Source organism: Ambystoma mexicanum, chromosome 13 (genome assembly GCF_040938575.1).
Source record: "Ambystoma mexicanum isolate Mex_15411 chromosome 13, UKY_AmexF1_1, whole genome shotgun sequence".
Lineage (NCBI taxonomy): Eukaryota > Metazoa > Chordata > Amphibia > Caudata > Ambystomatidae > Ambystoma > Ambystoma mexicanum.
The window spans coordinates 658,157,521-658,185,057 of record NC_090938.1 but is presented as its reverse complement, the minus strand read 5'-3'; the positions used below and the strand labels follow the sequence as shown (position 1 = coordinate 658,185,057).

Below are 27,537 nucleotides of genomic sequence, written 5' to 3'. Positions count from 1 at the left end.
TTGTTTGTCTATATGTCCAGTTACTTCAAGGCCCAAGTCTCTGTGTGTGTGGTGTTTATGTATAAACTATGCTGGGCAAGCGTCTGTTGGGAAGTGACCAGCCCAACTTCTGCCGAGACGCATTTCCAGGTTCCTTTTCCTTTGTGCGAGCCGTGCAGTGTATATCAAAGCACTGCACTCAGGCCTTGTGTAAGCGTATATCAATGTGTGGTGTTCTCTGCATCTGCACGTTTCTTGTCAAGTGCATCGACATAGCCTGTTCAGTGCACTGCATTCCAAGTCGGGACAGGCTGCTGGCACTGCAGCATTTCTTGATAGAGTGCACTGCATTTCCCGACAGGCCCACGTTTCTGGGGCAGTATGCGGTTTATTCCTATGTACTTGGCACGAAATGTCCTGGTTATGGGAAGTGTGTGCATTCAGTGCACTCATTTTTATGATCTGTGCAGGGCCCTCGGCATTCCTTCTTGGTGTACACTACGTTTCCCGACAGTGCCTGTCTGGCTGTGCGTGCAGTGCGCACTGCATTCCACGGGTGTGCACTCCAAGCTATGCACACTGCACCCTGCCCGTGTTCTGTAGAGTGTGCACGCTGTGTACGCTGCATTCCCGGGTACTGCACATTTTGTGCGGACTGTGGGGCACGTGCTGCTGCTGTAGCTCTCAGGAGCAGCTCTTGTGTTGTCAGCATCAGCAGCAGGCGGAGGAGGCAGAGGAGGAGGAGGAGCAGAAGGAGGAGGAAGAGAAGCCGGCCCTGGCCGGGCACAGACAGAACAGCGGAGCCGAGCAGCCACAGTCGCTCAGGGCAGGATGGCCGGGCCCCGCCTGCTGCCGGTACCGGACGCTCACCCGTGAGTCACCCGTGAGATCACCCCGTCACGCTCCCCTCCTTCAGCACCTGCGTCTGGAGAGCGCCCCCCACCTCCCAGTTCCCGGAAGGTTTGGGGGCGGGGAGAGCATTTCAAGCAGGAACATTGTATTTCAAGGGCTGCAGCCTGCAGGGGAGGCCTCGGGCATCTCCAGGGAGGGGGCGGGAGCCTTGGCAGCCCATCTCCTCGGTGCCTCACCCGTCGTTCTGACAATACCTCTCTGTGCCCTTCCAAGATCGCACGTCTCCACCTTCACCGAACCTGCCCGCTACGCATCTCTCCAACCCACTCATTTGCCAGCCTCGTCTCTATCTGCCGCACTGCCCCGGTCAGCCCCCCGCCCTCTATTCTGCCTCCGTGCCACCTACTCCTCCTTGCCCCCATCCAATGACTTTGGAGATCATTGGACGAAGCTGAGGTAACAGCTGCTGGGGGATTGTGCAGAGCTGTCTCTGGGCTCTGGTAGGTTGGGTAGGAGCATGTTGGTGGGTCTGTGGGGAGCAGGGCGATAGGTGTTTTGCAATGGAAAAGGGTGGGTGTTTAGGGAAGGGACTGTTCTAGCTAGAATTGACCCTTGGCCGAATCTGCTGGACTGGGTAGAGTTTGTGGGCTGGTGGATGAGGTAGCACTAGCACTGGGCCTGGGTTAAAATGTTTTTTTTAAAGTCCCCCTGAATTATGTAGAGTTTGGTTATTGGGATTTTAGGTGAGGCAGGCGATGTTGATTAACGCTGCCACTTTAAAGGGATGGTGAATTATGTTGCCTGGCTTTCTATGGCGACTGAATTGAGTAGAACTTGCTCTTTGGGTTGGTGGGTTAGGTGGCTGCTGTGTTGGGTAGAACTGGAACGGCCGTGCTTGTGTTTGGGTAGAGTGGATTCTTTGGTTGGCTGGTGGAGTAAGTAAAACTGGTGCTGTGGTGCTTGGTGGGCTGCTCTTATGGGAAAGGTAGATTAAGTGAGACTTCCCCCTGTGGTATGTATATAGAGTAGAACTTGCTCTTTGGGTTGGGTAGAACTGGAACGGTCACGCTTGTGTTTGGGTAGAGTGGATTCATTGGTTGGCTGGTGGAGTAAGTAAAGCTGGTGCTGTGGTGCTTGGTGGGCTGCTCTTTTGAGAAAGGTGGATTAGGTGGAGACTTCCCCCTGCGGTATGTATATTGAGTAGAACTTGCTCTTTGGGTTGGTGGTTTGGGTGGCTGGTGGGTTGGGTAGAACTGGAAAGGCCGTGCTTGTGTTTGGGTAGAGTGTATTCTTTGGTTGGCTGGTGGAGTACGTAAAGCTGGTGCTGTGGTGCTTGGTGGGCTGCTCTTTTGGGAAAGGTGGATTAGGTGGAGACTTCCCCCTGTGGTATATATGTTGAGTAGAACTTCTCTTTGGGTTGGTTGTTTGGGTGGCTGGTGGGTTGGGTAGAACTGGAACGGCCGCACTTGCGTTTGGGCAGAGTAGATTCTTTGGTTGGCTGGTGGAGTAAGTAAAGCTGGTGCTGTGGTGCTTGGTGGGCTGCTCTTATGGGAAAGGTGGATTAGGTGGAGACTTCCCCTCCTGGTATGTATATTGAGTAGAACTTGCTCTTTGGGTTGGTGGTTTGGGTGGCTGGTGGGTTGGGCAGAACTGGAACGGCCACGCTTGTGTTTGGGTAGAGTGGATCCTTTGGTTGGCTCGTGGAGTAAGTAAAGCTGGTGCTGTGGTGGTTGGTGGGCTGCTCTTATGGGAAAGGTGGATTAGGTGGAGACTTCCCGCTGCGGTATGTATATTGAGTAGAACTTGCTCTTTGGGTGGTGGTTTGTGTGGCTGGTGCGTTGGGTAGAACTAGAACGGCCGCACTTGTGTTTGGGTAGAGTGGATTCTTTGGTTGGCTGGTGGAGTAAGTAAAGCTCGTGCTGGGCTGCTCTTTTGGGAAAGGTGGATTAGGTGGAGACTCCCCCCATAGGGTATGTATATTGGGTAGAACCTCTACTTTAGCGAATGGTCGACTTTTCTGTGCAGCCTACTCTGGGGCTTGTGGATTTCTTAATGTTGGGCATTTGTGGGCTGGTTCTTTGGCGACTGGTGGACTGCGTAGAGTTTGCTGGGGTATGTGCACAACAGGTTGTTTGGTGGGGCTCATGGATTGGACAGGGCTGCACCTTTTTGGGTTTAATGGAGCTGTTTGGAGCCCGGTGGGGGATGAAGACAGTGTAGAGTTGGCTGTGGGACATTTATCAAGGCTGATGTTTTTTAATGGCTGTGATGCTGGGCTTTTAAGTGTTGCTTGGTTGGTTATAGCTGGGCCCTTGGGCTGAATGGACATGACTTCTGTGGTGAGGGGGCCAATTTGAATATATGTGATACTTTGGGGGAAGCTGGATTAGGAAGAGTGGGCTCTTTGGTGACTGGTTGCTTGGGCGTCTCATTTGTGTAGAAAGGGACTTCATAATCCGCAATATGGAGCAGAGGCTTTGGTTCTCAGATTTTCCCTACAAGCTATAGGGTGTAGCCACCCAAAAAGGAAAGTGCAGCGATTTGACAACCAACACTTTATTATGTGCGCTACTGCCTCTCCATTTAGTTACTTTGCCTCACTCCTCTATCTTTCCTCTGGGCCCTGCTCCCACCCTCTGTCTTTTAATAGCCAGGGTATGTCAACCGGAGGAGTCCAGCATCCCCACTTGGAAGACCTTCGGAAGTGGGATAGGTATTGCACCTGCATGTATTTGAGGGTGGGCAATATGTTGCACTTGGATGATTCCCCGAGGGCGGGCAATGTGTTGCACCTGGATGGATTTGATGGTGGACTATGTGTTATATTCAGATTGTCTAGGGGCGGGTAATGTATTATTCTTTAATAATTTCTGTGGGTGGGCATTTTCTCTGCACTTTAACTGTCTTGAGGGCGTAATGTATTGAAGTTGGGCAGCATATCGCACTTAGATGAACACAGAGGGTGGGCAATATAATGCACTTAGATTTATTCTTGAGGACGGGAAATTTGTTGCACCTGGATGGGCTTGGGGAGTGGACTATGTGCTGCATTCAGACTTTTTAGGAGTGGGCAATGGATTACTCTTCACTGCATTTTGAGGGTGGGCTTTCTTTCTGCACCTGAACTGTCGAATGGGCAAAGAATTGCAGTTGGACGGACTTGAGTGGGCAGCATATCGACTTAGATGAACACTGAGGACGGGCAATATATTGCACTTAGATTGATACTGAGAGTGGGCAGTTTTTCCACTTGGATAGAGTCGCTGGTGATAGCCTTCACATAGCACTTGGATGGGTTGTGCAGTTAACCAGGGTGCTGCACTTAGTCAAGTCTGTAAGGCCGACCAAGTTACGATTTTGCAGTTGACCAGGGGGCTGCACCTAGTAAAGTCCATGACGGAGACCAAGTTACTGTTTGTAAGCGATTGTAGAATGTGTTCCATGACATGTAAAGCAGGTGTTGGCAGACTGCCGCCTTTACGGTTAAGCGGGGTCTTGAATGTACCCACCTAATGATAGCTGGATGCATGCAGAATGCACCCACCATAAGTTATCAACCCAGATGTATTCAAATTTTGCCGAATTTACCAATTCTAGGCTCATTCTATCTGTTTATAACAAATGTTTTTTTCCACTCGCAATCCGCCCTTTTGGAATTAGCCAAAGGCGTGCCTTCACTCTGCATGTATCTGCTTTCGCATACAACCTGAATGACACACTATGCAACACTGCTGCTATAAGAACGTAGCTAATTTCCACAACAAACAATATGAACCGTAGCTACACACATAATTGACCATCCTCTTACACACACGCCCTGCTTATTTCTCTAGTATATTTCTCTCCATCCATACACATGCCAATTAGATGTGGGTGGCTAGCAGGGACTCGGCCAAGCTCTCATAACCTTTAATGGCCATTATGCACACATGCATACTAGCACCTCCTAACTTCTCCCAGACTTCGTCCCCTCCGAGAGCGTTCAACCTACAGCGCGCTGGGCCCATACCCATGGTGAAAGGTGCTATACAAATGACGAAATGAAATGTACTTTAAAAAGAAGCAATAGCTTTATTTCATTGTGATTGTTGTCCCATCATACCAATCATTGACATGCCCCTCAATTTCAGCGTGTACCTTCTACAAATTCACATCATTCATGCCCTCCACCTAAAATTCTGCATGGTGCATTCGAGTCCCCCCTCACCCACCTACCAAACGTTGTAGTGTTATTTATTTCACCATATCTTTAAAGAGAGGGTCATGGGTCAGAGTTGATGTTGCCACAGGTTGGGTATGGGACAATGCAGCTTGCTGAGGACCTTTCAACGACATGCTTTCCCCGCTGCAGGATGTGGACAGCCATGTCCTTGCTGCACCAGCTATAGTTGCAGGAGAGATATTTTGGAACATATTTTTAAAGTGCTTAATGCATGCACGAGTCCGTCTCTTTGTGTAGCGGATTCCTAAAGGAATCACTTGCAAATGATCCAATTTTTCAGCTAAGGAAAATAAGGCACAGTGATATAAAGTGATTTGCCCAGGATTGCATATGACTGTTAAGTGGAGAAGCTGGGATTTGAGCACAGGGTTCCTGGTCCACGTTTCTCCCCCCAGGCCATCTTTAGTTTCACATCAAAGTACAATGCTTTCTGTATAGTTATCTATCAAAGGCCGGTAGTCTGTGCACAGTGAAGCTGGCTTGCAAAGCTCCATGAAACGTGAGCAATTAACCTGGTAAGATAAAAGAAACCTATATAGACACACTTATCAAAATGTGTGACTTACTCTGGGCCCAACTGAGAAAGAGCGGCCGCCAGAGGAGCACAAGGCAATCTAGTAACAGTACATGGTTTAACAAGTAATCTGCCATTCGTCACACTCCAATGCCTAATGCATGAATGCGAACGACTGTGAATAGTAAAGTCAGTGAAGTGCACTTTTTTTTTACCAGAAATAAAAGTGGACCAAGTTGGTGAAAACACACACTTACTCGTATCCTTTAGCAATTGGTTGGTGAGTTGATATATATTTAATAGTATATACCGTCACACTCTAGATTATGGTCGCAATGTAAAGTCTCATGCTTGACTCTTGGTAGGGTTCACGTGATGTTTCGTCCTTCAGAGGTCAATTAAACAATTATCATGTCAGGTTAAACAACCCCTATTACTGAAATGCAGAGACAATACAAAGTGTGGGTCTTTTTTATATTGGGAACAGCGTGTGGCGCTACATACCTGTAAAAGGCGTACTTACCACAGACTGGCATCTACGAGGTCCAGGTCCCCCTGCTCACTGGGAAAGCACCTTCAGCGGCACGTGATTTCGGTTCTATGGGAAAATGTCCCCAGGAAAATGTAGTCAGGTGAACATGGAGTTAGCAAAAGGTTTTCAGAGTTGTAGTCATTCAATTCAAGCAATGCAAAGTGTGAACTTGTGGCCAGTAGTCATTCAATACAAGCAATGCAAAGTGTTAACATGTGGCCAGTAGTCATTCAATACAAGCAATGCAAAGTGTGAACATGTGGCCAGTAGTCATTCAATACAAGCAATGCAAAGTGTGAACATGTGGCCAGTAGTCATTCAATACAAGCAATGCAAAGTGTGAACATGTGGCCAGCAGTCATTCAATACAAGCAATGCAAAGTGTGAACTTGTGGCCAGCAGTCATTCAATACAAGCAATGCTAAGTGTGAACTTGTGGCCAGCAGTCATTCAATACAAGCAATGCAAAGTGTGAACTTGTGGCCAGCAGTCATTCAATACAAGCAATGCAACGTGTGAACATGTGGCCAGCAGTCATTCAATTCAAGCAATGCTAAGTGTGAACTTGTGGCCAGCAGTCATTCAATACAAGCAATGCAACGTGTGAACATGTGGCCAGCAGTCATTCAATTCAAGCAATGCAAAGTGTGAACATGTGGCCAGCAGTCATTCAATACAAGCAACGCAAAGTGTGAACTTGTGGCCAGCAGTCATTCAATACAAGCAACGCAAAGTGTGGACATGTCTAGCAAAACCTCCACAATCACCCTAACTCCACTCTTAAACTGCCACCTAACCGTAATTGCAACCCTTACTCTACCCTGAACAGCTCCCATATCCCTTTCTTCAGCACTTATCCAAACTCGTACCATAACACTTCCCCTGACACTTAATCTGCCCTAACCACTAACCAAACCCCAACATATTTACTCTAACTCTAAGCCCTATCCTTACCATAACTCCTACCCAAACTCAAAGGCAGGCAATCACAAGCCCGCCAAACCCTCCTTAGCCCTCTTAATTACACTAACCACACTATATTTTTGACTACTTTTCAGCTGCATTTTTGACTACTTTTTGTTTGGCAACCTTTTCACTGCAGAGGCATTTTCACCACGACTTTTTTACTGACTACATTTTAGTTGGCTACATTTTTACTGGATACCGTGATTTCTCAACTAACAGTGAGGGGAAGCGGTATAACGTGGATTAAGTCGCATGATAGTAGTATGCATCCCCACTAAATTCTGATAAGAACTTTTAGAAGGCCAAACAATCTAGTTATATTGGGTAGCAGCTTGTCATTTAACGTCACATCTACATTTACATATATTTAGGAAAACTCTGAGGTGGACTGCTTGCCTGGCTTTTTAGCTCCTGCCATTTTACCCTTGCCCCCGAAAGGTCAGTTTCATGTTCCGATTGGAAATTACAGACTCGACGTAACAGCTTTGCCGGGGGATTTGGCTCTGGAGTCCAGGCCTGTTGGGAGCATCTCGCACTTGACACAGAATGACACAAGGATGGGACTAAATTCCAGCAAGGCCTTAAGTGTTGCCGAATAGCCCCATAGCATTCCTTACACCATCATCCTGCCCTGGCCTTTCAGCCAACATCACTTTTCATTCTGGGGCTTGTAGTTCTGCTTTTCCCATGCTTGGTCCTTCAAATCATCAAATGCTAGATGCTGTTGGCTAAAGGACAAAGAATGGATCTCCCGCTGCTCTCTTCTTACTCGGCACGCTGTCTGCGAGGTAGAGGTGTTTATTCCCTCACACCACGGCCTTGCCTTGTATGTGTCTTTTCACTCTTGTATCCATGCTGCATGCTTAGTCCAGTATAAATGCTGAGCTACAGGTACTAACGTGTAAGAAAGAGGATAATCTGGACTAGTCTGGCCACACGTGACATAGCGCAACTTGAGTTCTCTCTAGTATGTGTACGTGAATGTGCCAATTAAAATGATGGTGGGTGCAGCTGTTTGATTCAATTGCTTTGATTTGTAATGCACTACACCAGTCATAGACCGTGTGAGGCACAGCAGGTGTTCGGCCTATGACTTCCATGGTCCCTCACGATTGTGTGTGTTTGCAAGGGGTGGTGGGAGGTGTAGCCTTACACGCCTGAAGGGCGACAGATTGCCCACCACTGTGCTACATGCAAGAATCTCTCCAGTGCGACTAAAATAAGGAGATCTAACTATCCCTAAGTCAGGTGTAGGTGTGAGTGATGTCTCCTGTGCTGTTTGTCTGCATTCTGGTACTTCGAGGTTTGCTTTTCTGGTATACTTGCAGAGCTGACAGAATGCAAGAAAAGCAGACAGGGTCAATGTGCTACTCTCATGCAATATAGGGACATCTTGAGATGTCTCCAAACTCTTGTGTGGGTTGGTTTTATCATCAACTAGCTGGGTACCCGGCATTGTCCGTGTCCTGATCGAGTGGTCTCTCATGTGCCCTGGAGGATGTTGCTCTTGTCGGCAAGTCTTGCTTCAGTTTGCTCTGGTGTCTCATGTGCCCTGCAGGATGTTGCTCTTGTCCTCTTGTCGGCAAGTCTTGCTTCAGTTTGCTCTGACATCTCACTTGCCCTGGAGAAATGTGCTCTTGCCCTCTGGTTGGCAAGTCGTGCTGCTGTTTGTTGTGTTTCAGAAGCTCTTGATAATGATTTTCGTTTTGCATCAGATGGAGCTTTTACAAGTGATGTTCATTTTTTGTGTGGCATGTTTCAGTCACTCTCTTCAGCACATTTGAGAAAATGTCCAAGAAAGATTGATTGATTGTGCTCTCTTCTTGTGAATGAACTTAAGTAAACTGTAAGCTTGCCATTTTCCATATTTGGAGTGGCTTGATTAAAAAAATGTTAAATTATTTTTGTATTCCCTTTAAAAAGGCTTTAATAAACACTTACTGTATACAATAGTAATACATTTCAAAGGGATAACCAACACATCGAACATTTTGCTTCAGACACTTTTCCAAAATGTGCCTCCTTCTAGTACCTACTGTAGTGAATCGGGGAGAGCATCAGTAAATGAGGGTGTCTACGGAGTGAATTATTTGCATCCAAACATAGACTACAATATTGCCCCAGACAAATGAGGAATCCATGCAAAATTTGGTAGCAGTGGGTTTAACAGTGTGGATTTGTATAGCCAGACAAATCCACACCCATCCAAAATGTATTTTGCATGTAAGATTTTAGCATCCAAAAATAGACTACAATCTTGCCCAAGACAAAAGAGAAATCCATGCAAAATTTGGTAGATTTTGGTTCAACGGTGTGGATTTGTATAGCCCGACAGACATACACACACACACACACACACACACATACATTCAGCATTATATATAAAGGTAAAGGTTTCCTATTTTGTTAATTGCTTGAAACAGTCATGCAGCTTGTCGTTGTGCATACCTTGCCCTGAATCGCACTGAAAGGACGTGAGGGTTTGCCGGGTATCGCGCTTGGATGAAGTGTAGGGATGGCCTCTCATGGTAAAGTTAACAATTGTGGAGGTTTAGTGCGTGCAGACTATCTGTGAAGATTCACCATGCTCCCCACCTGGAAGAGCTTGAAAGTATAGCCTGTGCTCTATTATTGGCAATTTGTGAAGCATAGCCTGTCGCTAACTATTTGTTGCAGCCTCAAGAATCGACAGGATGATACTACCTGATCGAGTGCACATTCAACAAATCTCCATCTGAATTTCTAGGTACGTATAAACACACCACTCCGGTGGCCACTGGCCACAGGTATTGCTACCCGCACCCATCAGAATACAGTCACGACTATGAAAAATGTGGTCTCGGTGGTCACATAATTGCTCCGCCTACTTACAGCAGACTACGCCTCAACACCTCTGACATCAGTATGGAGTGAAGACCTATGACAAATTCAGGCCAGCTGGACACATAGACGGTCTTTAGCACTCACGCCATCTCCTGACCCCTCTCAGTACCCATCCACATACCTCACCTCGTGGGTTGCTTTCTACCAGAGCTGGGCCAGCCCTGATATGGCTTATCATGGCCAAATGCACACAAGCATTCTAATCCTACTCCGTGATCTTCAACACTCTGGACTTTGGTCCCCGAGGGCGTTCCCACCACTAGCGCATTGAGACTATAATAATGGTAAAAGGCGCTATATAAAGGACAACTACATTATAAATGACAACTACAAAAATGTGAATGCAATTTTCAGGTGAAAAAGTTGGTAATAACTTTTTTTCTTGTTTAACGAGTAAGCCACAATGTACATGTTAAAAAGTATTTTGTTGATTGCCTCCTTCACATGGTAACCAATCAGTTGCTGTTAGCTAGGGTGACAACTTGGCATTAATATGCATATGGCCCGTCATAGGTCAAAGCCCTTAAATTATTACTTTTAATTAAGATTTGGAACTTTCAAATTAAAGGGTCCCTGGCAATGGGCTTTCCCCCATAACTTGTTTCCCATTAATTGTTTACTTGGCAGCCCCTACCTGTTGTAAATTACAGCTCAAATGAAACATACAGAATTACACTGCAATAGAAGAAACACAGGCTGAACTAGTGCACTCTATTTATTTTGCAGGTGGAAGTTTAATGTGTATGGGTATGAGATTCCAAAGCCTGGAGCAGTAGATCGAGAGAGCCTTTGTCCTGTTTTCTTTCTTCTATTGCATTTTTGCAGCTCTAGTCTGTCCAGTTCCTGCCTTCTTGTGACACGTTGGCCACCAGAGGTGGTGACCTTGTTGGACAGGTAGTGTGAGAATGTAAGGTTAGGGCCTTGTAAATGATGCAGCTCGTCTTGAAGGTTCTGTGTAGGGGAAACCAATGTAAATCAACAAGTGTGGGTGGTAATGTGGTCAAATTTGCAGAGGTCTTTTATGAGGCGGGCTGCAGCATGGAGAATGCTTCTCATTAGTGCCATACTGGAAGTGGGTAGGTCTGTACGTTGGGCGTTTCCACCATCCATGTGAGAATGCACTAGGGCCTGTACTGTGGACCAGATGTTATTGTCTGGAAGGAAGGGCTGATTTTATGCAAGAGCGTTTGTGCCAAGCTTTCTGGCCTTTCTTGGCCGTGTGCATTTTGAAGGAGAAATGGCTGTCAATGTGGCATCTCAGGCACCTGCCATGGTGTCAGCAGTGGGGTGAAGCCCTCCAGGTTCATGTTAGATAAGCAGGTCTGGATATGGGTGTGCTCAGTGTTATTGAAGAGGAGGAGGAATTCTGTTTTGCTGGGGTTCAGTTTGAGATACACACTGAACATCCAGGTTTGTATCAGTGTGAGGCAGGCCTTGAGCTGGTGGATATCCTTTATGGAAGATATTTTGAGGTAGAGTTTAGTATCTGTGTGTTGGGGGATGTCGATTTTGTATCATGCAAATGGAGACCCTAGCGGCTCCATGTAGAGGTTGAAGATCAAAGGGGTGAGAGGATGGATCCTTATGGGACTCCACTAATGAAGGGTTGTGGGGTGACTTGGGAGCATCCAGATGGATGAACTGATGCCAGTCTTTTACTTACAGAATGATCCACTGGAGGGGGTTGAGGGATCACACTAATTCCCATGAAGTTGTGTAGTATGTTGATGAGAAATTTGTTGATGGCAGTAGATTCTTTTAATGAAATGAGGCATTGGGGGTGAGGGTTTGAGAAAAAGGGTTGAACTGTTTGACTGCCTTGAGACAAACTTAGCTTTCATTGTTGGCTTTGGTTATGACCATCTGGTAGTAGGTGACTTTTGCTATTGTGTTCACTTGTCTACGGGCTGCCTCAGGACCTTTCAATATGGTTAGGTCATATGAGGTTTTGGCCTTATTCCAGGGTTTCTCTTGTTTTTGGATGACTGGCTGATGTGAAGTTCTTGCTGGGGGGCTGATGGTTTATGTTTGATGGTTCTTTGTTTCTCTTGGGCATGTACTTTAATGTTGGGTTTCAGGGTGCTGTTGCGAGCTACCAGTATGTTGTTTCAGACTGTACTGGGTTCCTGATAGGGAGTAAGTGTGGTAGGTGGGCTCATCAATGAGTGGTTCTATATGGGGAAGTCTTTGAAGCAACATAATGTTTGTTTGATAGACTTAGTTTGTGGATAGTTGGTTGGGGCAACACTGTCAATGGTGAAGGGAATGGCAAAGTGATCAGACCAGTCAAGGGGTATAGGTATGTTGTGAGGGAGTGTCGACAGAGCAGTAATGAAGATGTTGCCTTGCTTGTTGGTTTGGTCAGTACTGTGTTGGTAAGGGTCAGTGTGTCTAATGCACTGAGCAGTGCTTCCTTCATAGTCTTGGTCACCACGCTGCCTAGGAGCTTCAATTTCCAGAGAAAGATGTTGGTTCGTGTGAGCGACACAGTGCTGGCCAGGTCGGCAAAGCCATCAATTAAATAGGTGTTGGGTTTGAGGAGCTTGTTGATGAAGTTGAATGCGATGGTTGCAGTGGGTAAGAGTGGGATGTGGCAGGAGAGTGGTTCTAATTAAATTACAGTGGCTACTCCTAGTCTGGTGCCGGGCCAGGAAGATATGCGAACGACGGCAAGCCCTTCAATAGTCTTGTTAAGCCTGTCCCTGAGTTGAATGCTGTAGCTGGTGGGGGTCAGGGCATCTAGGTTGTAGGTCGGGTGTGGTGGGGATGGTAGGCCATGCTTCAGTGTTGAAGAGTGTGTCTGGGTCGCGGGTGCTAAGTGGCGTCCGCGATGTCAGCAGTATGTGCGATTGCTGAGCGGGCATTGATGAGCATCAGCTTCAGCGTATATGTAGGGGGTGCTGTGTCTGTTGACTTGAGGGGAATGTGGATTAGGTTACTGTGGAGTCCATGATGGTGACGGAGATGTGTGTGGTTTCTTTTGTCTGGTGAGAGTAGGTATGGGTTGTGAAGAAGGATGAGTGAGACAGATGATGTGTAGCTTACTTGAGGTGCCTGTTGTGGGGGTACTGGGTCATCTAGGCCCAATCAGGTCCATACAGAAGTCAGCCATATCCTCATCAACCCTTTGCTTCAGAAGCCCGGAAGGAGAGGGGAAGACAAGCACACAGGGCTGGAGGCGGGTGGTGGAATAACAGCCACAAGTGGGTCAGTAGCAGTGGTCACGTGACCTGATGCTTCATGATAGCCCTGATTAAATTGCACAAATTCACTCCCCCAACAAGATGCTCTTCACCCTATCCTAGGCTGGACATAGGAGAGGTGGAACACTCGATACACCCTCTTCCTGAAGCTGTGCCCTATTGTAGAGCTTGTTCTTTGGGATGCTTGCATGCTCGATAGAGCTAGAACCTTCACGCGGGGTTGTTACCTATTGGACCTGATAGAACAGAAACGTTGGGGTTGGTGGATTGGTTAGAACCGGAAACCTGTGATTGGTAGTTTGGGTAGGGTCTGAACCTTGTGATTGATGTGATTGGGTACGATTAACTATTCTAGGGCTGCTTCTTTTGGTACTAACTCTTCCTTTGTGAATGAGGTCAGAGATCGGAAATACCTAGTTCTTTTGGGTTGGGTAGAGCTTCCCCTTGAAAGGGAGGAGAGGTGATTTGAAAAGAGGTAGACTTTTAGGGATTCGTGGATTGAACAGAGCAGACTTGTTTCAGGCTGGCGAATCAGTTGGTGGAATTGGAGGAGTGGTGGGTGTGTAGATTGCAAAGTGAACTTTTGGGGTTGGTGGGTCAATTAGTGCTCTTAGGCAGAGAGGGTGGTATGCAAAGAGTGATTTCTAGGGGCGTGTGGATCGGCTGGTGTTTTTGGGTGCGGGCTGATGGGTTGCATAGAACATGTTCATTGGGGATGATGGATCATTTATCGCTATGGAGGGTTGATGGGTTCCATAGAACAGGTCTATAGGGACTTGTGGATCAGTTGGACCGTGCTCTTGGGTCATTGGGGGATTGAATACAGTGGGTTTGTAGGGGCTGGTGTATGGGTTCGAGCTGTTGTGGGTGCTGGTTGATTGCACCGAACAGGTTGTAGGATTTAGTGGGGCTGGTTCTTTAGATGGTAGTTGTATTTGTTAGAAGCGTCTCTTTGGGGACTGTTGATGTTGATGGTGTACTTTGCCATTTGATATCTCTTGGATTATCGAGATAGATTGTTGAGGGATAGTGGATGAAAGATAAGGTAGAACCGGCTATTAGGAAGACAGATTGATTGCCTAAATCTGGACATTTGGAAGTTTGTGGATGGGCAGAGTGGTTTGTTTGGGTGGTTGATACATTAAGTAGAGTGACACCTACCAGGGCTGGTGGACTCAAAGTTATCTATTTGGGACTGGTGGATGGAAAAATAAAATTTTGGGGGGTTGGTGTATTAGGTGGAGACGATTCTTTGCAGAGGGGCGTAGCAGATTGGATGGAGTGTTGACTTGGATGGAGGTTTAGGTTTTGTGGATAGCGGATGGATGCAGATGGGTATGTTGGGTAGTAGGGGGTATAGAGCTAAGAATATGGGATCATGGACTGGGTAGAGGTGTCCCTTTCGGGGTTTGGTTTGAATGGAGTGGACTGTTTTGGGGCTGGTGAAGAGTATAAGGGTGCTTGTTGATTTCCCACTGGGTCTTAATGACCTGAACAATTGGCTATGGCTGATATTTGAGTGGAAAGATGGTAGTTTATAAACAGTTGATGTTGTGGAGCTAGAGATTGTATAAAGCTTGCATTTTCCCAACTGGTGAACTGAGTAGAGTTAGTTCTTTAATGGTCTGATGGATTGAATAGAGAGCGGTGGCCTCACAGCTAGTGAATTGGATAGATTTGGCTCTTTGAGTACTGCTAGTCTGGATTAAGCTTGTTCTTTGTGGTAAGTAGTGTACTTGATAGAGATTATTCTTTTAGCTTTAGAGGGCTGCAGAATGAGCAAAGCTGTCTCTTTGGTCAGGCTGGTGGATTGGGTACAGTCTGTGGGCTTGTGAATTGTATAGTGCAGTTTTGGTGAGCTGGAGAATGGTTGGTCCTGACTCTTTGTTGGCTAATGTATTTTGTGTAGCTGGCTCTTTGAGCTGGATTGTGGAGAGCTGAATGTGTTGCACTGGTGGAGTGAGTAGTGCTGGCTCTTTTAAGTGTGATGAATTTGGTAGGGATGTCCATTTGGGTCAAATGAGTAGAACTGGCTCTTTTAAGGATGATGGGATGGTACCATTAGCCGTTAGGGCGACATGTGAAACGGGCCGCATGGCCATTGGGAGTTTGGGCAGAGGTGCGTGTTGGATGGTGGAATGGATTCAGATGACGGTTTGGTGGTTGGGGTAGTTACCTTTCTAGTCAGTGGGTGGATTGGATAGAAATGGCTGATTTTGGACAAGTGGATTGGATAGACCTGGGAGTTTGTGGGCCAGTGGATTGAGTCTACGCAAGCTTACTATGAGTGGGCAGCTTGATTAGATGGAGCTGGCTCTTTATGGCATGAATGCTGAGAGCTGGTTTTGGGAGGTGGTAGTTTATGTAGCAAAGTGTCTTGTGGGTACAGCTGGAACACAGGGAGTGGCGAGTATCTATAGAAAGTCTAGGCCTAGCTCGATCGGAGTGGGTTGCATGTAGCAGACACCTTGGTTTTTTGAGGGCTAGAGGTGATTTTTAAAATCTGGCTAATGGTAATTGGTGGATCGGTGGCATGTACCTTGTCAGGGCTTTTGGGATTTGCAAAAGCTACGGTTGTGGGGGTGGCTCTGGGAATGGGAACATGTGGCACATTAAGGGGCCTTATGCATTCGATAGAGCTCTTTAGTGGCTGATTTGTATAGTGACAGTTCTTTGGTGGACGATAGATTGTATTGTGAAAGGCGCTCTGGCGGCTGGACATTGGATAAAGCCTCAATGTTGGAGGCATCTGGGTTGGATTGGGCTGTATTTGCGGTGGCTAGGAGATTGACTAGGGCTTTGGCAGTCAATGCATTTGGGTATATTCGGTTCCTAAGAACCACATTGGGTATTTGGAGCCGGGCATCTCCGAGCTGGTGCATCGGGTAACATAGGCGCTAGAAGGGCTGGTGGGTGGTCTGTAGCCGTCTCCTTACGGGGGCGTATTGGAAGAAGCAGTATCTTTCAGCGTCGTGGTGACTGGGCAGATTCGACTGTTTGGGAGCCGATGAATTAGATAGACGTTGCTGCTTAGAAGCGGGTGGAATGAAAGGGCCGGCATTGTGGGTAAATAGTAGTTAGGAGAAGTGCATTCGGTTTTGATTGTCATGGACGCGGCGCAGGGAAGCCAGCAAAGAATTCTTTTATAAGAAAGGAAAATCCCAGGAAGCCACTTATTTGCATTCTGAGAGTGGACTATTTTGGGATCTGTGGGGGCTAAGTGACATTTCAGAATTCTTTCTAAGGCTGTGACGTAGTTTAACCCTCTCACCGCCTTATCGTTCTCTATACCTTACTGGCCATTGGCTGCCTGTGCTGTCCCCCCTCTGCAGGACACTTTGGCCGACAGGGCAATATGTGACCAGGTCTTCTGGAAAACACTGTGTGCAGATGCGCCTTCTGTCTTTGGCTAACCAATGAAAGAAATTGGTCAAAGGGGCCTTGGGGAGACTAAGCACAGGAGTAGGGGGATGGGGTTAAAAACAAAGTGAAAACGGGCAAAAGAAAAGTCCAAATTCAGAGGATGAATTACCAAAAGTCAAGTTTAAAAAATGCAAGACCACATGACTCTTTGATATCGCTGTCATCCCAATCATTCATTGGCTCCTGTTACCGTTTAGCATCCTCAGGATTATTTTTTTTACCTATAAGCCATAACTATTGGATTAGAATAGAGATAGGGAGAAATGGCATATGAGGAGGGACACACAACTTGTAGGTGTTGTTTGGTTATTTGCCCACCAATGACTTCCCATGGCCATGCAATTCCCAATGGCCATTCTCGAGCAGTTCCTGAACCTCCATTCCCAAAATCCCTCGTCATGGGAACTCTTTGAGCTCGCTTTAATTAAGCCTTACCATCAAACTTTGCACTCGAAGTGCCTGCCAGTGTTTTTTCAAAGCAGTCTTCCGAGTGTTAATGACTTAATTGGAGCTGTAAATTTGCTACTGGTGCAATAATTCTTTTTTAATCAGGTCTGCCTTCAACCACTCGATTTATAAGCACTATGCATGTCTGTCACTGAAGTCCTGTTAAAAACAAGCATTGGCAAAACCAACAGTTTTGGCTTGTGTATAATAGGCATTTGCCAGGCACTGCCATTGGATGCTCACAAGTTAATACCACTACGGCAGTTTATTTATTTATTTATTACATTTGTATAGCGCGCGTAGCCCTCAGGCATCTGGGCGCTTGACTTAAGAATACGGTTACATGAGAACATAGGTATACAAGTAGAGGTATAGCTGCATGTGAGTTACTTGGTTGTACATTGCGATGATGTATACAGACATAGACATCCTGTGCTTGCTATTGTATTACAAGGTTAAACCGTAGCAAAGGAATGTGATCACTGAGCAACAGAATGTTGTACATTGAGCAGGCAGTAACATTGACATGTGGATTTCAGGGTAGTTAGTCAGTACAGTTGCACAGGCATACTGGGTGATAGACGGGTGTAGGCATAGTTAGAGAGTATCTGGGTTGCCAAGGGTCATGGGGGGAGATAGGTTCAGTATTTAATGCTTGGTGCTCATTGACAGGAGCTGAACTGATTCCTGGAGTCCTGGTTAAACAGCCAAGTTTTCAGTTTTTTTCTGAAAAACCATAGGGAGGGGTCTGTCCTGAGTTCAGGCGGCATGGCATTCCAGTAGTTTGTTGCAAGAACAGGGAAGCTAGAGCCACCGGCTTTCTGTCTTTAGACTCTTGGTGAGTTCAGTTGTCCTAAGTAGGCTGAGCGGGTGGGTCTAGCTGATTGAGTTTTAGAGATCAGGTTGGATAGATAGCGCGGGACAGTGTTGGCTATGCATTTATGGGTGCAGGACAGTACTTTGGATTTAGTACACCCTCTGACTGGTAACCAATGGATGTTTCTTCTGGCAGTGGAGATGTGGTCTGCCTTCGGGCTATTGAGGGCCGCTCTAATGAAGTTATTTTGAATAATTTGGAGCTTCTTGATGTTTTTTGTTGAGGTACCAGCAAAGATGGCATTGCAGTAGTCTATCCTCGAGAGGATTAGTGCTCTAGCTAAGGTGATACGATTCTGCACATTGAGGTAAGGTCTGCAAGCCGTGATGAGTTTTGCTGTACACGAGGGGGCCGAGGAGATGGCGTTCACTTGCCGGGAGAGGGTAAGTGAGGAGTCAATGTACACCCCTAGTGTCTTGACTTCTTTAGAGACTTTGATGTTGTTTCCGTCTATGTCAAAGGTTTGGTAAGATGATGGAAGGTTCTTGAGTTTTGCTGGGCTGCCTAGGATCAGAATCTCTGTTTTGTCATCGTTGAGAGAGAGTTCTGGCTTGGATTGTGAGGTAGATCTCACAAAGAGCTTTCGAGTCTGTGTCATAATCTCCTGTGATTGCTAGGAGTATTTGGGTGTCGTCAGCATAGTTTGTGTATGTGACACCCAAGTTGTCTAATTTATCAAAGAGGGGTTTGGTAAATGCGTTATACATGGTAGGGGAAACGCATGATCCCTGTGGTACTCTTTGCACTCGAAGTGCCTGCCAGTGTTTTTTCAAAGCAGTCTTCCGAGAGTTAATGACTGAATTGGAGCTGTAAATCTGCTGTGGGTTTAACACTTTTTGTTAACCGGGTCTGCCTTAAGCCACTCGATTTATAAGCATTATGCATGTCCGTTTCTGAAGTCCTGTTAAAAACAAGCATGGGTTGTGTATAATAGGCATGTGCCAGGCACTGCCATTAGATGCCCACAAGTTAATACCACTACAGCAGTGTCTGGCAAGTGTGTTTCCCATGCCTACATAAGAGCCCAAACTGTTGGCATTGCCAATACTTATTTTGTAATCATGCTGTCACTCTCCACAGACCGCAATCATTGACCTCTGGTGCTGTTGCCATGGCCAGATATATTGCTGTGAAACTGCACACACATTGGTTGATAGTGCTGTCACACTCCACCAATGATTTCTCTTGGCGCTGTCTTAAGATACTGGACACTAGTGCTTTCTCTTAGCAGGCATTGGCTGCCGATGCTGTCAGACACCTTTGCTTTTGGCTATTTCTTATAACACTCGATGCTGCAATGTGATGGGTCTTTCACATGGGAGGGGACATCTTGCTCTAACAGGATGTTAGGTTTCCAGGGTAACGCAGTGCAATGCCAGTAAGCAGGTACATACACATTTATCACTGGAACCTTTAGTCGCATGCCAAGACTAACCTTTCCCTTCCCAATTGCAACTACGTTTTTTTTAAAAATATGCATGCACGCTCCTCTTCATGAACATCTTATCATATTTGATGGTATTACACCCCTCCCTTCATTCATTCCTTTCGGAATCATCCCTTTCTTTCAAGGTCGAAAAACAGTTGAACCTTATACTGTGTACGATGCTTGGGTTTGCTCAGCTCGAAAGCAAAAATCCAAAGCCGCTGACCTTCACTCAGAATGGGAGCCAATAGCCCTTCAGACCATAGTGGCATTAGAAATATTTTTGAAAAAACATATGAATTGTTTGCTGCCATCCACCAATGGCACGCAACATTTCTAGTGTTTTACTTGATTCCTCTGGGGATCTTCGCACTCTCCCAGCGACTCCCACAGCCAGCCCTCACCACCTGTCCGCTCAGCCCGTCTCGTGTTCACACGGCAAATCACGTAAACATTTTTCACAAGGAGCAAGACTCGATCCGTGACAAAATGTACTTGTACAGGAATGTCCGAGCAAGCCCTGCTGCAACCCCCTCCTGGCAGGCTGCAGTCCCCTGAACCCATGTCCATAGTTATATATTAGAGGCCTATAAATGGCACACGTTTATTTGTAATATACCACTTTGGGCCTCATTACGACCCTGGCGCTAACGGATTACCGGTACCGGTAAGGGTACCCGTACTGGTAATCCCTTAGCGCCCGATTACGAGGTCCCTTTGCGGGTTCCCACCTTTACGGCTGGTTTTACCAGCCGTTAAGGAATGGACCCGCAAAGGGACCTTGGTGCTAATTACGGTACCGCAATTTGCGGTAGCGTAATTACCACCTTCCCCATTCCCATTATGCCCTATGGGGCAAAAATGGGAATGGGGAAGGGCCATGGAGAAAGGGGGAATTACCGCCCCGCCAACCTTGCAATGGGGTGGAAATTCCCCCTTTCTCCATGGCGGAGTCGGTAAGTTACCGGCATGGACCATGGTGCTATTAGCACCATGGTTTTCCGCCTGGGTCGTAATGAGGCCCTTTGGGTCACTAGCGAGGTGAAGGGTGTGGGGGTCTTGCCGCTGAGGCAACCAGCGGGGGTCGGTAATGATAGCTCACAGGTCTGGCACATCAGAGTGTTAGGCAGAATCCTCTGCAGTACCCTTAGGGAACACTACAGACAATTAAGTCCACAAGTGGTAGTACAATTTCGCCTTTGGTACAAGCCTGTACTACACAGTAAAGTGGTAGCGATGGCTGAGCAGCCATACTTATCTCAAGAGCAAGTGAGCAGTAATAGGGATTACACCAAGGACTACAATTACTTTGACTCAAACAAACGCTGACTCAAGGTTTCTGGTTAAAAAATATAAGTACATTTATTTTTAAACCATCTGTTCACAAAACACTTCACTTCTATTAAACAAAACCAAACTCTAAATATACCACACACAACCAATTCCTTTGGTTCAGGTCAATTCAAGGTAAGTACATTAGGATTTGACAGACCGGTGTAGTAAAACAAAAGACGTTACCGGGGGTTAAGCAGCGCTCACTTTTTGACAGTAATGACAGTTCGGTCTTATGAAAGAAAAGCGTACCCGCGGAGAGAATTGTAACCGTAGTCAAAACACATTTAGCACATTGAATAAAAACCAAGGAAAAGGGCATAAAAATCATAGACAATACTTTTGTCAAGGCACTTGAATCAGAGGACGTATTCTAAGAGACAGATAAATTCAATAGGCCTGCGCCAGTGGCAAATGGAGCAGGGCTCTGTTGTCGAGGATCACACGATTAGAACAGTTCGGAATCAACGTTGCCAGGAGAACTTGGATATTGTCAAAGGGAGGCAAAAGTTATAAGAGGGAAGGAAGAAAGGACAAGCCTTTGGTAAGGAAAAGGGTTCACCCGGATTCCTCAAGGTCGGACAGAGAGAACGACCAAATGGACACAGTACCTTATTCGAATGAAGAAAGCTGGTGCCACGGCAGTTGTTCCTGGTGGTTCCTGCAGACTCACGGTTCCTGAAGCTTTAGTCATGGGGACAAGAAGGAGGACGTCTGGAGCGATCTGCACTACCCAGGGATGAGGCCAGTAGCAGCAAAGCAACGGTGAATAAAAGGTGCGCTCCTTTAAAACAGGAGAGGGCTCTTCTGATGGCTATCCGGACCACTGCAGCTTCGTGTAGCGATTTCTACCCAGAAGAGGATTCTCTGGCTGTAGAAGGTGAGCTGGTTGATCCCACCAGGCTCAAGGGAAGAAGACTCCAGACTGGATCTTCTCTGTCGTTGAAGGGTAGATAGCTCAGGACTGCAGCAGGGCTTCACCGGGCCTCGGGAGTTGCAGCAGCCGTCTTCTTCTCCGCTTCTCTTCGGTTCTTGTAGTTCCAGTGGCGACTCTGACTTCCAGCCCAAGAGTCCTGCCTTTTATGCCAAAATCCCCCATTCACACAGCCTGGATGTCAATCACACAGCAGGTGGGTTGTCCAGCCCGGACAACCACCTCAGCCAATGTACACAAATTGTGACTTGGGTCTCCAAGGAGACCCTGTGCAGGGGATTACTAAACACCTCCCTCACATTCAGCCCACCTAGACACCCAGGCGACAAAGGAGGGCTTCTTCGCAGAAGCCCGGCAAAGTACGGCGAACAAAGAAGGCAAATCTGGTTTGCCACGCAAAGTAAAATACAAGAAGGATGTTAACACAAAGAAATGGCGACTAAACCCGACCGGAGCCAAAATAAAGTATATTTGGTCAAGCGGGTTTATGTTCGAGGCTAACACAATAGCCTAAAACAGTACCACGTTTATATACTATAATCGCGGTAGAAAAGTTAGGGTAGATACCACTGCCACCAGTCAAGTCTTAGTGTTAAGGGAGCGAAGGCTCCAGGAGGTACAGACAAAAAAGGGATTAGAGTTAACCCTTTCCAATACTCCATGTAAGATGGGGTGTACTGGGTCTGTAGGTTAAATGAGTACATAAAGTAAATGGAAACTTTACCTGTTTCTGGGGGACAGTAGTCAGCCCCAGAAAAATGGAGTCAGTGGGAAGTCTTAGAGACAACCCTGTGTCACTGCACTGAGGGTGCTGTGTAACACATACAAGAAGTTGGGCTCATGGAGTGGTGTGGCTCCAGAGCCCAAGATCACACAAAAAGTAGGAATACACATGGCAAAACACATGTAAGAGTGGGGAAAAAGGTTCACACTCTTACCAGGTGGAAAAAAATAAACCCCAGAAATCCAGCAAAGCTGCTGAGGGACTCACTAGGTAAGGGAAATTAGCCATAAATGAGAATTCTCCCTAACACAGAGCTAGAAAGGGGGTTTAGGGGGTGGAGTGACACATGTTAGTTTAGGACAGAATATACTGTGACTGGGGTCTTGTTTTATTGGGAGGCACTCTGGGGTGGTCAGCAAGGAAGGATCACACTTCTGGTACATGAGAAGAATAGCTTTAGAGGGGCACAAGGTTGAACAAGCAGTAATCTTCCAGCAGCAGGGGTGAGAGGTGCAGGCGAACATTTGTTGAGATGGATGAACAACTACAAGTCATGGTTTGACCCTGACACACACAAAGGACAGTGATCTCAGAGGAAGATTTAAATTAATACATTCTTAGTTTGCAACATCTTGTCTCGGCGCATCCATGAGAAAGGGACTTGTGAGGCACAGGAGGAAAAAGGTGGGGGCTGTCAGTGCTCACTGTTCGTGGCGCTGCTGAGGGGGAGGGGAAACATTGCAATGACAGAATGCGGCCTAGTCCAAAGTTGGAGTCGAGGGTACACAAAATTGAGTCCAAGTGTGTCTAGCAATAGCCCCACCTGTGCTTATGTCAGGGCCTTCTTCCCCATGGCTGTAGAAGGGCAAAGGAGGCGTCCCCCATGAGTGCAAGAGCAGGATGTCACTTTCGTGCATAATGTATAGGGGCCGGGGCACAACCAACCCTCTCCTTCCTTACATTAGCAAAAACCCCCAACATATGCCCCCATGAATATATTGGTCAGAGTGCAGCTATTTCTCACCAACAACCCACTTTGATGCGCTGTTTTGCTCACAGTCAGTAGTTCTTGCGTGCCAAGTATCTTATCCAGCCTAGGTCTCATTCCTTTTGTGGGACGAGTAGTTATTCAGCTATTTGGGCAACTGTTTGGTATGGCCACTGCAGAACCCCAAAGTTGCTTTCATGCTGTTATCCATCTGACCCTCCCACGATCAGTGAAGGTCCCACAGTAGCTTGACGAAACTGCGAAGTGTGAAAGCACAGCGTTACATTGTATGTCATTCGTAAAAATGGCACTTGTTGAAAAAAAAATGAACAAAGAGGATACATTTCAAAAGACACATTGGATGCTTTATTTGGACACTTTATATAAACATTGTTGAACAAAGAAATAGATGGTAATCATTTGAACCGGGAAGTGAACTGTTCCACGAGCTCTGCTTTAGGTGGATAGGGCACGTTGGCAATGTTTTGTGGCAATGTATGTGTCCTTGGAACAAAATCACGTGTAATTCGTGAGTATGTATGTCCAAGACAGTCATAATAAGATCTTTCACAAAATCGAATTCCATTTCCTATAATATTGGCTTGACCACCCATTTTTTGCTTCTTTTTGTAAAGGCCATTGTGTAGCTAAGCATCCCAAAGTTTCCCAGTCCTCGATTGTTCACGCCCTACATTCTCGGTATACGCTAATACCGCTAGTAATGTCCTATATTGCATCTCGTCTTTGCCAAAATGCAATCTCTTTGGCCTGTACTTTAGGCACATATTGTGGAACACCTCAAAATCTCCCGTCTGACAGAATTCTGTGAGTCCCGTCAGATCTATTGATAGAGTTTTATCAAACACAATCTTCTCAAGAGCTTTGTGTGAAGGTGAAGATGGAATCAACCACTTCTTCTTCCGTTCCTGCTCCGGCGACAAAGGGCCATGTGCACATTGGTGGAAATGTTGGTTTTCTGTCCAAGAGTGAATGTTGGAACAGTTGTGTTTTAGTGGCCGCCATTTCTCTAGTAGAATTTCCACAGACCCATCACAAGTTTTGGAGCTCCACCAAAGATGGTTGCTGAAAGACTGGGACCACTGTAAAATATTTTCAGAACCTTTTTTTCCTGCAGCTGAGATTTTTTTATTGATTGATTTGCAATGTTCCATACATCAAATTGATGTCGAATATTTGGAAACTGCTCTTTCATTGTCTTGGCTATTGAAACGTGTCTGTCCGTGGCTATGAGGTCGATTTGCATTCCCTTCGACTGGAGATCTTCCAGGGATTTTATAAAACCAAGTTTCTCCATGACCACTGAGGATTTACATTCAGACACCTGCACGACAACCACACTAACAATTTTTTTAGTTTCCATTTCCTGAAAGTGGTATGTGCAGTACTTTGTTGAAAATCCGGCGCTGTCCCACTGTCCATCGCCAGCTAGCCTGAACCGTTTTTCGGAGAATGTACTTTACTGCGCTGAATAGACATTTGTTCAATTTTCCAAGCTTCACTAATAGCAGGGCATATATATTGACGTTGATATTTGTAATACTGCGTTTTAGAAAGGAACTGGAGTCCCACAAATTGACAGAAAATTGACAACTTACTGAAACTAGAGCCACTGAAAAGTAAAGCAGCTGCACACAGTAGATTTCCACATGGCAGTTTCCCCAGCATCGGTTGAGCGAATCATGAACATTTTGCATGGAGCATTCACAGGTGGTTTGTATTTTGAGGTTACTGCCTTGAGATACACGAGTCACATTCACCAATGGCTTCCCGCATACTTGCCCTCTCACTGGATGCACACATTTCAACATCATTATAATCTCCATCAAGCAGCTGTCGAATACAATGTATATGGGCTCCTTTATTAGACTATCATACTGCGTGAATGTTGTTTCTGACTCAACTGTGGTTGACACATCAGCCCAACTGGACAAACTGTAGTCGAGATCTTTGGCTAGTTCTTTGGTCAATTGTGTTGATGCTTCAGTCTCTGTTATTTCAGCTTCTGTTACTTGAACAGGAATCGGAGAAAACATCAATGTCAATTGTTTTTTGGGTGGGCCTTTTTTGGCGGGTGTCGATTGTGTCAAGTGGTCTGTGACTAATTCAAAAGCATCTTCATTACATTCAGTTTCATCTTCATCTGGTGGAGCTCTTGCATTGTAGCAATGGGCCAACAACACTTTGCTGGCTTCGCCCGTCACATTCAATTCATTTTCTGGCCATTGGGCAAAAGCATCTCGAGTGTGCTTATTGATTTGAACACGCTGCGCCTCAAATAATAGTTGCTCCATGGTTAAATCAGTTTGGCAAGTAGCTTCTCTGATTTCTGTAGCTGTCTGTGTCTGCATAGTTTATACACCATCGGGCAACTAGAAGAAGGGTTGGAAAAACATGTTCAATGTAAATTCAACATACAGTACATGGCACTTTAGATTTTAAAAAAAGCATGTTAAGATGGTATTGGGCCAAAACACTGTTTGGAAATGAAATTGTTTGTTAGTTACTTTTGCTTTCTTGGTTCTCTGTGAAACCTTCTTCATCACTGTAACGACTGCACCAGCAAGCTGGCCCGCCAACTCAGATTCACGTGCCTCCTCTTCTATATCCCGATCTTCTATACATCCCTAGAAAAGAGTATTCATTAAAAATAAGTCATTCTTATTTGAAATCAAATCATTCCATCGCACACATGGCTTACACAGATACCCTCGTACACCGTGTCTGTCACTTTGTCTAAATATACATTTCGAATTTCACCTGATTGATGGCTAGTTTACTCGTTCAAAGATGACTGTGCGAAACCCACTGTTTTAAATGTTGCACTGAAGCAATTTGCTAAAGATGCTCGCTTATAATAATGTCAATGTCTAATGGTATCAGATCTAGGACCTACTTTTTTTAATTCGAGGGAACTGTCAGTACGCATACCTCTGGCTCTGTATCAGCTCCGAAGGATGATGCAATCGTAGTCGAAGTACCAGCATCACCCTGTAACACAGTACTTGTTTTAGTATGGATGAAACAAGTGAAATTGAAAACACACATTGTGATGCAGACAATGGTACAAATCACTAAAAACCCATAAACGAAACATTATGTAAACAAACAACAGGATGCGTAAATTTGATCATATTATCTCAAATTCCATGCATAAAACAGTTCCGGAACTGAATAGCTAAATAAAACTACCTGATGCGCGTTCGAAGTTGTTGTTGAGTCCAGGGAAGACATGGGTGCAGAATCTTGCTCCTTCACATTCAGTGCATTGTCATGGAGCTGTAAAGGGAATATTAGATTTGATTTAGAAATGATAACCTAATAAATTGACATGTAAACGACCGATTACAAAAAGATTATGCTTATTTCCAAGGGCACTGTAGCATAGTTATCTATGCCCATAAATCATTTTCTATGATGCTCCTAAAACCAAGGACAGATGTTTAGCAAAATGGGGTTCAGTTATAAAGCAATACAATCTCGTAAATTTGAAAAGTATTATAAGGTACACATTTACTCCTAAAACACCAATCCGTCCATGTAGTTACCTGTTCAGTACCCCAATGTCTACAGCTAAATCAGGAACCGTGACTCACCTGAGGCAGCGTGTGCATTAATAGAGTCAGAATTGCATTTGGAAGCAATTTGCGAGACGTTCTGAGGCGATGCTTCTTTGTGTACTGCAATTGTCGTACATATTCGTGGCAAAGTGCAGGCTGCAGATGTGGAATCGATCACCCCTACAGTCCCCAAAGACTTCATGGGCTCTACTTTCAAACTCTTCCGGCACAAATCCGCAATATCTGACCCATTCTCTTATTAGATCAATATTCCCCTGGAATACATGCATTGTAGTACCTTTAGGTTTGTTATGGGTCTTAGAGCGGCAACCGTAAACCATACATGCAGGCATTGTTGGAAATTCTGTAAAAAAAGTCAACATTATTAGAAAATTACTTTGCATAAAAGTGTGAGAAAGATGGAATTATATCATACATTTTTTCTATGCAATCTATATTTTGGTCACCGAAGCAAAACCTGTGTAGCGTAGCCGGCTGTATTATAGGATAACTTTCATACACAATTCATTGATGTGATGCAAATCGTAACATGTTACTCGTCCCTTGAATGTACTATTGTGCATCAATAGGAAACATGCTTATAGACACGGTGCGCGAAGGATGCAATTCGATCCCAATTGACACTGATGACAAATG

General features: G+C 45.7%; 1 protein-coding gene across 2 annotated transcripts in view; it reads left to right on the top strand.

Annotated features, from left to right (window-relative positions):
• The first annotated feature begins 562 nt into the window (after positions 1–562).
• Positions 563–27,537, top strand: part of TBKBP1 (TBK1 binding protein 1) — a 348,794-nt gene continuing 321,819 nt past the window's right edge. Inside the window, exon 1 of one of the 2 annotated variants that reach the window (XM_069634656.1) lies at positions 563–851. The gene's annotated coding sequence lies outside the window, so the exon portion shown is untranslated. Of the gene's footprint in view, positions 852–985; positions 1,288–27,537 lie in introns of those variants that run through there. The other variant, XM_069634657.1, reaches the window with a different exon arrangement.